Source organism: Melospiza georgiana, chromosome 7 (assembly GCF_028018845.1).
Source record: "Melospiza georgiana isolate bMelGeo1 chromosome 7, bMelGeo1.pri, whole genome shotgun sequence".
Lineage (NCBI taxonomy): Eukaryota > Metazoa > Chordata > Aves > Passeriformes > Passerellidae > Melospiza > Melospiza georgiana.
The window spans coordinates 14,816,392-14,825,717 of record NC_080436.1 but is presented as its reverse complement, the minus strand read 5'-3'; positions in this window follow the sequence as shown (position 1 = coordinate 14,825,717).

Here is a 9,326-nt window from a genome sequence, read left to right as displayed (position 1 = left end):
CTCCGTGCGCCTCATCAACAATAGTGCCCCGGCCGCGCGCCCCGCCCACCGCGCCCTCCCATTGGGCGCGGCGCCGCTCCGCTCGCGCAGCTACGGCGCGCCCATTGGCTGCGGGGCGCGCGCCTGAGTGGCCGAGCCCGCGCGGGGGCACGGGGGGGCGCGGGGCGGGGGCAGCGCTTAAAGAGCCGCACGCGGGCGGCGGCGGGGCCGCGCTGTGCCCCCCGCACGTGCGGCCGCGCAGCCCCGGCGGGAACGGGGCGCGCTCCCGACTTCCCCTCACGCCTCCCCTCACACCGCGCCGCCGCCGCCACGGGCAGAGCTGCGGGCTGGCGGCGACTCTCCCGCCTCTCGGTCCCGTTCTGAGGGACCATTATCCCTACTCCATCATTCCTAGCCCGAGGTGCGCTCCAGGAGGGGACGGGGCTCCACTGCGGTTTATCCAATCGCTTTGCCACCAGCTCGGTGTTAGCGATGATGGCACCAGAAACGTGGGCAATATCCAGGCAGACTTGACCCTCTTTTCTCTCAACTGCTGTGTTTACTCTCCTCTGTTAGGTCAGATTAGTTGCATCTTCATTGTAATCTTTTAATAATATTTGTTAACCGCTGGTATCCTCTTAGCCAAATTTATACATCAGAGCAGTGAATGAGTGCATGAAACAGGCCTTAGTTCATGCGTTTGGTTATTTAGATGCAAGGCAAACACATGTTAGTACCCTCAATACGAGAAAGAATCAATAAACCTTTTTTCTGTCTCTATTGCAAACGCCTTCTGAGCTACCAGTACTTACACAAATTCTTTTCAATACTGCTCTACAAGTTGCATGTTTAAACTGAAAAGCATTGCTATGATACACATGGTGTGACAATAATTTACATATTGGTCTCTGTTCATCTTAGTTGTGCTTGGGTTTCTTTTTTCCTCTCTCCTTTGCTGTTTCTGAGTGAAGCCAACTTCACTCAAAAATCCCTAATTCCCCTTTGAAGAGCTCCATCCTTGTGGCTGACAAGTTAAACAAACATGAAAATCAAGACACTGGTCCTTTTTAAGGATGCCTGGATACTGGCCTACCTAAAGCCTTGAAGGGTAAAGCTCTTGTTAGAGTCGAGAGCTGTTTGTGAGGGATCAGACTGGCCAAAGAGAACAGGACAGATGTAGTAATGAGGCTGTTGTGAAGTAAGCTCTTGCATTCTGGATTAATTAATTTATTTTAAAAGGCATTATGCTCTCTCACAGGTACTGTAAATGCTAGTAATACGGCCTGAAGGAGAGCTGCAAGTGTCAACCAAAACCTTCTGCAAGAGGCCGTGCCCAGTCCCCAGAATTACCCTGTGCTACCCCTGAAAGTGGCTGCCAACTGAAGGCACCAGAAGCCCGGCAGGTCACCATCAGCCCTATTGTATTCCTTGCTTCAACTGTGCAATTTACTTGTTACCTTGTAAATCACACACAGGGACACTTCCCAGTCATTTTCCTGTAGCCATCACCAGCACCGCTGGTACAATGTGGCAAGGCATCAAAATCCCAGACTCATAATTAATGAAATATCTGGGAGACAGTGTTCTCCTCGCTGGGAATGGCTGAGAGACAGTATAAGCTGCGTACTGTATCATTGGGGATGAAGGGATCTTGTAATTCCCTCAGTGACTCCATGTACATATTGAAAAAGAGAACCTCAGTTTTAAAGCTCTCCACAGGTGGACACCCAGGAGGTAGAAAACCAGCACCCAGCATGTCTGGAGAAATAAATGGAACCTGTCTGCTGCTTTGTCCTTCAGTAGTTTCTGTGACTCATCTGGGGGGCAACACAGCAGAATAAATTTTTGAGAAGGGGAAGAAAATAGTTCAAATCCTTCTGAAAGCCCATTTTGCCATAACACAAAGCAAGGTCAAGAGACAAGGAGAACAAGTTTTTGGGAACTAAATGGCAAGATGACATCATCAGAACCCAAGGGATGCAATCAACAAATAACAGCTATGCTTTCACCAACTGGTAAAACACCACAGCTAGAGAACAACCCTCCCTGGAGCTGCTGCCAGAAAGCACCAGGGGAAATGTTGACTTTTCAGCTTCTCACCCAATCCCCCCAGCAAGGAGGCTGGGGGGCACAAGAAGCTGTGGGGGCACAGGCCGGACAGCTGACCCCAATGGGACAACGGGATGTTCTGCACTACAGCAGCAAGCTCAGCATGTGAATGAGGGGGAAAGCTGGCTGGGGCTGCTGCTCAGGGGCTGGCTGGGCAACTGCAGTCTGCATCACTTGCTTTCTGTGTTCTTCTATTATTGATATCTATATTTTATATATATATATGTAATATCTACTATATTAATATTTATTATCATCATCATATGCCCTATCGAACTGTATCTCAACCCACAAATTTTCATTTTTTTCCCCCTCAGTTCACTTCCCCCACCCACTGGGAAAGAGCAAGTGAGAGAGCAGCTGTGTGAGGTTAACCTGTCAGCTGCCTGACAGGTTAAACCACAACAGCCCAGAACAGTGCAGTTATCCTAAAGAAGGTTAATTTATGCAGCGTTTGTTTCACTTCTTTGCTGAACTTTTCAGTCAAGAGCAGAAGACACAGTTCTTCCCTCTGAGTGGGTGACAGCACCCACTCCCAGCACCTGTACAGTTGTGCAGCAGACTTTCATCCCAGTTTACACTCATCAGAAATACTGGGAAGCAGTATCTCCCAATACTTGCAAGGAGTGTGCCATAAAGATACTTCTAAAGCACAAAATATTCTGCATGCATTCTCACTCCTGTTACTGTTTTGAAGAGGCCAAAGTGACAGGTACTGATTCATATTTATTTTCATGCCTCATGCTATGGAGCCAAGTCACGACTTGGATTGCAGAAGATACCTGTTACAATTATAGATAGTACTTCCCACGTTATTGTCACACTGCAGAGATGACACTGCTCCACAGAGTAGCTGTGAGAATATAAAGCACAGCATTTATGCGCACTGCTCATCATCAGTTGTGTTGCTGTGCACGCAGCAGACGTGAGAGCTCGACATGTAAAGTCATGTACTCAGCCCCGCTCCAACACCGTGTACTTCTTACATTCATTTGTTCAAACTGTAACAAATGTGTTACAACAGGATCTTACTCCTACACCTTATGGAAATAATGGAAAGAGCTAAAGCAGGATTATGAACTTGAAAATAGTTTTGAAACTCATTTTCAATTACAAAATAACCCAAATCCTCAAAACAAAACCCCAGCCCCAGATAACTTGGATCCAGATCCCCCAGACTCTCCTGGCAATTCACACCTCTCAGGCTCTGGGTTTCTTTCAGCTGTCACCTTCCTTTCTGCCTGCACACTTTGTCAAATGCTGTCCAGGCCACCTCTGAGCAACACATTTCTTATGGTTTCATGTGGAACCTCTAGGCTGGGGTTTCTTCAAATCCATGACACTCTAACTCTGGCCACAACACCTAATGTAATGGTGCCAACAGTGGTCCAAAAAACAGGAATGAAACTCCTCATCACCACGGAGGCTGCGAGCCTTCTACCCTCAGCATGTGCATTTGCCTTTTAGTGCCCACAGTCACTTCAGCGACTCCAAATGCCCTGGAGTCACACGTGACCCCACGAACACCGGGCCCATCTCTGTGTCTCCAACTCCTCCCTGCCTGGAATTTTTATCAACCCACTGGCCCTGGTCTCACACAGCAGGCTGCAGTGCCACCCCAGGAGGCGGTAAGCACTCCCACAACCCACTGGCTTGGAGGCCCTCAGCACCCATCCAGAGTCCTGCCAAAACCTGCTGGGAGATGGAGCCTGGCTATGGCAGAGGGCCCCTTGTGTGCAAGCTGTTGGCTCTTCCTTAAAATACAGCCTGTGGTGAATGCTGCAGATCCAAACAAATCAATCCAAAGGCTGAAGCATATTGAATGCCCTCAAGGGCAGACTGATCAAACACTCAGAGCTGCATGAACAAATCTGGAACCTGCTGAAAGCAGGGCTGTAAACAAGTCAGGGAACTGTTCAACTGCTAACACCAAATGAAAAGCAGAGAAACAAGGGTCAAAGAGGTTTAACTAAGCTGAGAGGCCCAAATCCCACTGCACGCCTAATAAAACAGATAATACTTAGGGAGCTTTCTGGTACTACAGACTGAAAATGTGTGAGTAGTACTGCTCACTGCTCATAATAATATCTATGAAAAATGTTCTGTTAAAATAATAGTAATAATAGTAAACCTTACAGAAAATAACTGTACTTCAAGCAGCTTCAAATATGCTATTGTCTTATTCCAAAATTAAATAAATGCAAAGCAGCACATGCAGAGGAGCAATCTACTGCCTGAAATTGTTTTTTTTTACCTACAGTTAATGTAAGTAATATTGAAGGTTGAAAGACTAAAGATTCTGGGAGTCTGATCTAAACATTGGATTATGCCTCAGGATATTTCATCGCATTTCTCATCTCTCTCCTGCAGAGTGAGTTTGTTTTGCTTGTTTATGTGGGTGTTGAACATCAACTGGAGAAAAAGACATTTAAAAAATAGGACAAATATAATAGAATTTGCTTCACACAAAACCTGTAAGAGCCTAGTTAATATTCCAGAATATCTGTGGGGATTTGAGAAGGCAAACAGATTGAAATAAGGTATTAAGATTAAAACAATAAAAAACAACAGATGGGACCTTGGACACAAATCAAACTCCCCGCAATACAAAAAATGCAAAATGCACTTCTGTCACATTTCGTAAGGTACAATCTTTAAGAAAAGTTGTCACAGAAATAACATTCAGAGGCTTCAGTGCCTCACTGACATTAAGATAACATATTTTTGACAAAGAAACTCAGTTCTCAATGCAACACTTACATGCAGGCTTGGGAGCACACATAATTACCTGGGAGAAGCACGAGGTTAATTTCTTTAGAAGCCAGTGCCAAGCTCACCTACATGTGACATGTTTCTCCGTGCATACAGATCTGTTTTCTGAGCATCTGTAAAAGGTCAGCAGAAACACTAAGCAATAACCCTGTGGTGAGTGTCCAGCTGCTGAAGGAGCAAATGGAGCCTCACTTTCTTCAATGATGGGACCTGAAACTGTTCTTGGATGGGGATGAGGGAAGAGAATGAGCAGCAGGCAAAGAATGTTGTCCACCACATTCCAGAATCTTTTTCCTCAGTAACAGTGAGAGAAGTGGCCTAGTCCACTTAAAAAAGAGACAGTCTAATCTAATCTCCCCCAGGTACCCTACAAGATGCTGAATGATAATTTGCACATGATTCCTCCAATTCAATAATAAAACTTTCCTACCTTTTAGGAAGTAAGGAATTTTTTTTTTTATCTTTCAAAAACTTAGCATTTTTAGACTTATTTACAGAGCTTGCAAATATACTAGATTTGTCTGTATTTGTGTTGTGTTTAGACATGTAATGCATTTTTGTATTTCTAATCTCCTGTTAGAAGAACATGTGGAAATGACAGAAGAAATTCTTCATTTACAAACATTAAACACTGATTGCACCGGCAAGGCACCAGCACAATTTCTGTACTGTGAGGACAATGGAATTACACACTATAAAGTATTTGTTTCAAATGTTGATTCTATAAATTAATTTGGTAAGTGGCAATATTTCTATACTGTAGGTTTTATGACCATGTTGTAGGATGATAAACATCCTATGTAAGTGATGGATAGGCATGTAACTACAGACACTTAAGAGAGCAGAAAAGAGAGTTCACTCTTTCTGATTCGGGCCTAAAATCTTTTGCTTGTACTTGTTCATGTTACATTTAGAAAAGTTAAAGAGTTGGTGGAAAGCATGTTGGCATGGTTTATTCAAGCACTGAGAGGCAGTGACAAAATGATTTTTCTTCTCTCTCTACAGACATATACTAGCTCTGTAGTTAAACTAATTAACTCGAGCAGAGCGTGTGATGAAGCATGAGCATGTGATTCTCCAATTTGGGAAAACACTTACTGGGAAAGAATGGATCAAGCAGAGTTCTGAATCCTCCCTTGCACTCAGCCATGGGTGGCAGGGGAGCTTTTAACTTGCTTGGTCACATCTGAAGCAGACATCAATTTGTCTCTGTGGTACCATCCTGTCCTCATGCACTGCCTCTCCCATTCAGCCTGAGTGCCTCCGGGAGAGCCAGAGAGCCACCACTGAGAGAGAGGATGTCATCTTGGAGAGGAAGAAAGCACAGGTGGGCAAAGCCCCAGCTCTGCTGCTGTTCACAGCCAAGTGCTCAGACAAGGTGTCAGGCTGATTCTGCTCAGCAGGAGCAGGCAGACATCTCCGGCAGCTGTGGCTGGCATGGCTGAGCTGGAGCTTCATCATGGCCAGCCTGCAGGGTGTCCCTTCTCCTTGAGGCCCACCCGAGCTGTGCTGGGCTGTCCCAGCTCCCCCAAGGAGGGGCACCTGCCTCAGGCTGCACACTGAGCAAGAGCTCAGCCTGCAAGAGCTGCTCTCAGCTCTGCCACTCACCAGCACGGAGCCAGGCTCTTCCAGCTGGCATCCCACCAGGGCTCATCCTGAAACAACTCTGCCCTTCCTCCTGCTTCCCTCCCCCCCTTCCCCAGCAGAGTTCCTCTGCCTGCCTCCTGCACCTCACCCCAGGACAGGGGAAGGACTCCCGAGGCTGTTGGTTTGCCACAGGAGAACCTGTGAGCCCTTCCTGTGACTGGCTGCTGAGCTGGGGTTAACACAGTGCCCAGATCAGGTCTTCTTGACACTGCTGCTTGCTTGCCTGGCTGCAAATACTTCTCATGTCACTCTCAGTTCACAGCTTATATAAATGGATGGGAATTTCTGCTTGTCCGTGCCTTAAAAGCACATTTCTATCCCTCATGATCACAGGGCGAAGCTCAAACTCATGATTTAGCTGCATTCTGGTTTTCCAGAAACAAACAATAAATAAAGTTAGCCTGCTTAATGGTGATTTTAAGCCAGCCACTTCTGAGGCCTCATTCAGAATTGTTATTGGTCCTGCAAGAAAATTCTTGGAATGGCAAAAAAAACCCAAAAAACAACAGGTTCTCAATAAAGTGTTTCCACCTCAGCAGAGATCAGTCCTGCAGGAAATTCTCTGGTCATCCATACACACGTTGGTTGCACCAGTACAGCTGATGTGTGCATCAGCAATGCCTACCTCCTGGGCTAGTCACACCTGTACCCTGCTACAGTGAGTTGTGCCAGATCTCATTTTTTTAACCAATCCAGAGACCTGGAGGTGCTAGAAGTTACTCTTTACAACATATCTGCAAGGATCAATTATTACCTTTCCAATAAGAGGAAAGAGGAAATGGGACAAAGGCAAAGAAAGGGAAGGAGATGGAGAAAACAGGTGTAATTTCAGTATTACAGCAGACTGGCAAAATACCAGTCACTGCAAAGCACACAGACTGTCAGGAACAAAACCAGGAACAGAGCACAAGCCAATCTCACTCCCCACAGCCCCATGTGCACAAAAGTAGCTTAAGAAAGCTGTATTTCTAGTCATTCTGATTAGGAAATCTGATAGCTTGTGGCACGAATTTCTCCAAACAAAGGCTGCAGTAGGTGACAGGGGAAAGCAAACAGGCCTGTACCTTTCCTAGGAGCTGCCTGCAGCCTGTCACACTCAGTGGCACGGGTAAAACGAGCTGTACAACCTCTGTACCCTTTTTATCACAACGCCCTACACTATCCTTTCCTGCTAGCACTTGGCAGCAACAACAAAGAAATTGGGCCAAAGACAAATGCTGAGTTCTACAGTGTTGCTGATGCCTGAAACAAGTCTCCCTACCTTCCCTTCATGCTTTCTCCTTCCTCAAATCCACCTCGTGTACTTGAGGCGCTGCCCACTGACTTTGGGCTTTATCTGCCCAAGGCACCTGCCTGCTCTCTACTCACTCTATGTCCCTGTTCTCAAAAGGACTTGATGGACTGTGATAGAGGGTGCTGGAAAGCTCCTGTCCTGTGAATTGAAATGCACCTGGATCAGTTGTTTCCAACATTTCTCAATATGTGCATCCTTAACATTTTTCCAGTGTTCATGTGAGACCTGTCTGGAAATGCCATTTGCTCAGACACTGCATAGTAAATACAGACTTGCTTTCCTTAATCACCTCCCACAGACCAGCTGTCCTCAGGCAGCCTCATTTGTTGTCTTTGTAAAAGAGGCATCAGTGATCCCCAAAGCATGACTTCAGCTGAGATCATCATTTGTGCATTTCTCACAGACTTTCCCTGTGGTACTGAGAGCTGAAAGAAGATCCCCTGACATAAAGGAGAATACCTAAGTGCGCTGCTTAAATTCCAGGAATCAAAACATTTCAACTCTTCCCTGGATGGAGAAACAATGTTTCAGGTTAACATGAAAGGCTGGATTTATAGAAATATTTTGGTATAGTTGAGTTTTCCTGCCTATGGAAAATGAACCTTCTTATCCAATAGAATGTGGTTTGGGTCATGGCAGTGAGCAGATGTGTATAATCTCCTGCACGTGGAGAATTTCTATAACATCAGAATTAGCAAGAAGTAAATAGGGAAAAAAACCCTGAATGGAAACAAATGGAAGACTGACATGGCTGTGTTCCACAAAGTACGTTCTGCAGCTGCATCACTGCTCTGGAACAAAGGGGAATATAATTATTGTTGTTTTATTTTCAATTCCCATTAGCAAACCAAAAGCAAGTAAAAGTGGTTATTTCTGCAGGGGAGAGCTGGCAGAGGTGTGTATGAGGTCACACAGGGAAAGCATGAGGAGACTTTCTTAAGTCCAAGTAGCTCATGCACCCAAAGAAAAATCTATCAGTAAAATTCACCATTCACACTCTGTTCCTGCAGGGCTGAGTCAGGCTTCTCAGATGCCCTGAGGATAAGGCTCAGCCACACCTGCTGGGGTAGGGCAGGACTTGGCTGCTTTTACTGTCAGCCAAGCCAAAAGTGAGAATTGCTTTTGGGGACACAGCTACTTTTGTCACGCTGGCTTCCACTCCCAGTGTGCTTCCTGCTTCCAGGGAAAGCAAGGCCTGCCATGGTCCTTTCCTGTAGCCAAAGGTTTCTAGCTTCACTTGTGGGCTGAGATGATTTGCCATACAGGCAGATACTCAACCATACACTACTTGCCTCGGTTTGTTGTTTCCTCCTTATTTATGACAGCAAGAAATGAAGCTCCTCATTCTGTCTCCCTTCTTTCTTTGATTTTTTGAGTTAGTTCTTTGGCCAGAGATTTGCATCACATATTTGCTTGCAAAAAGAATCACTGTGGATAGAGAAAAATAAATTAACAGTAATTGAGGAGGAGAGATAAATCAACAACCAAGCTGGAGAATGGATGCCACCAATCTGTGTATAGAGGA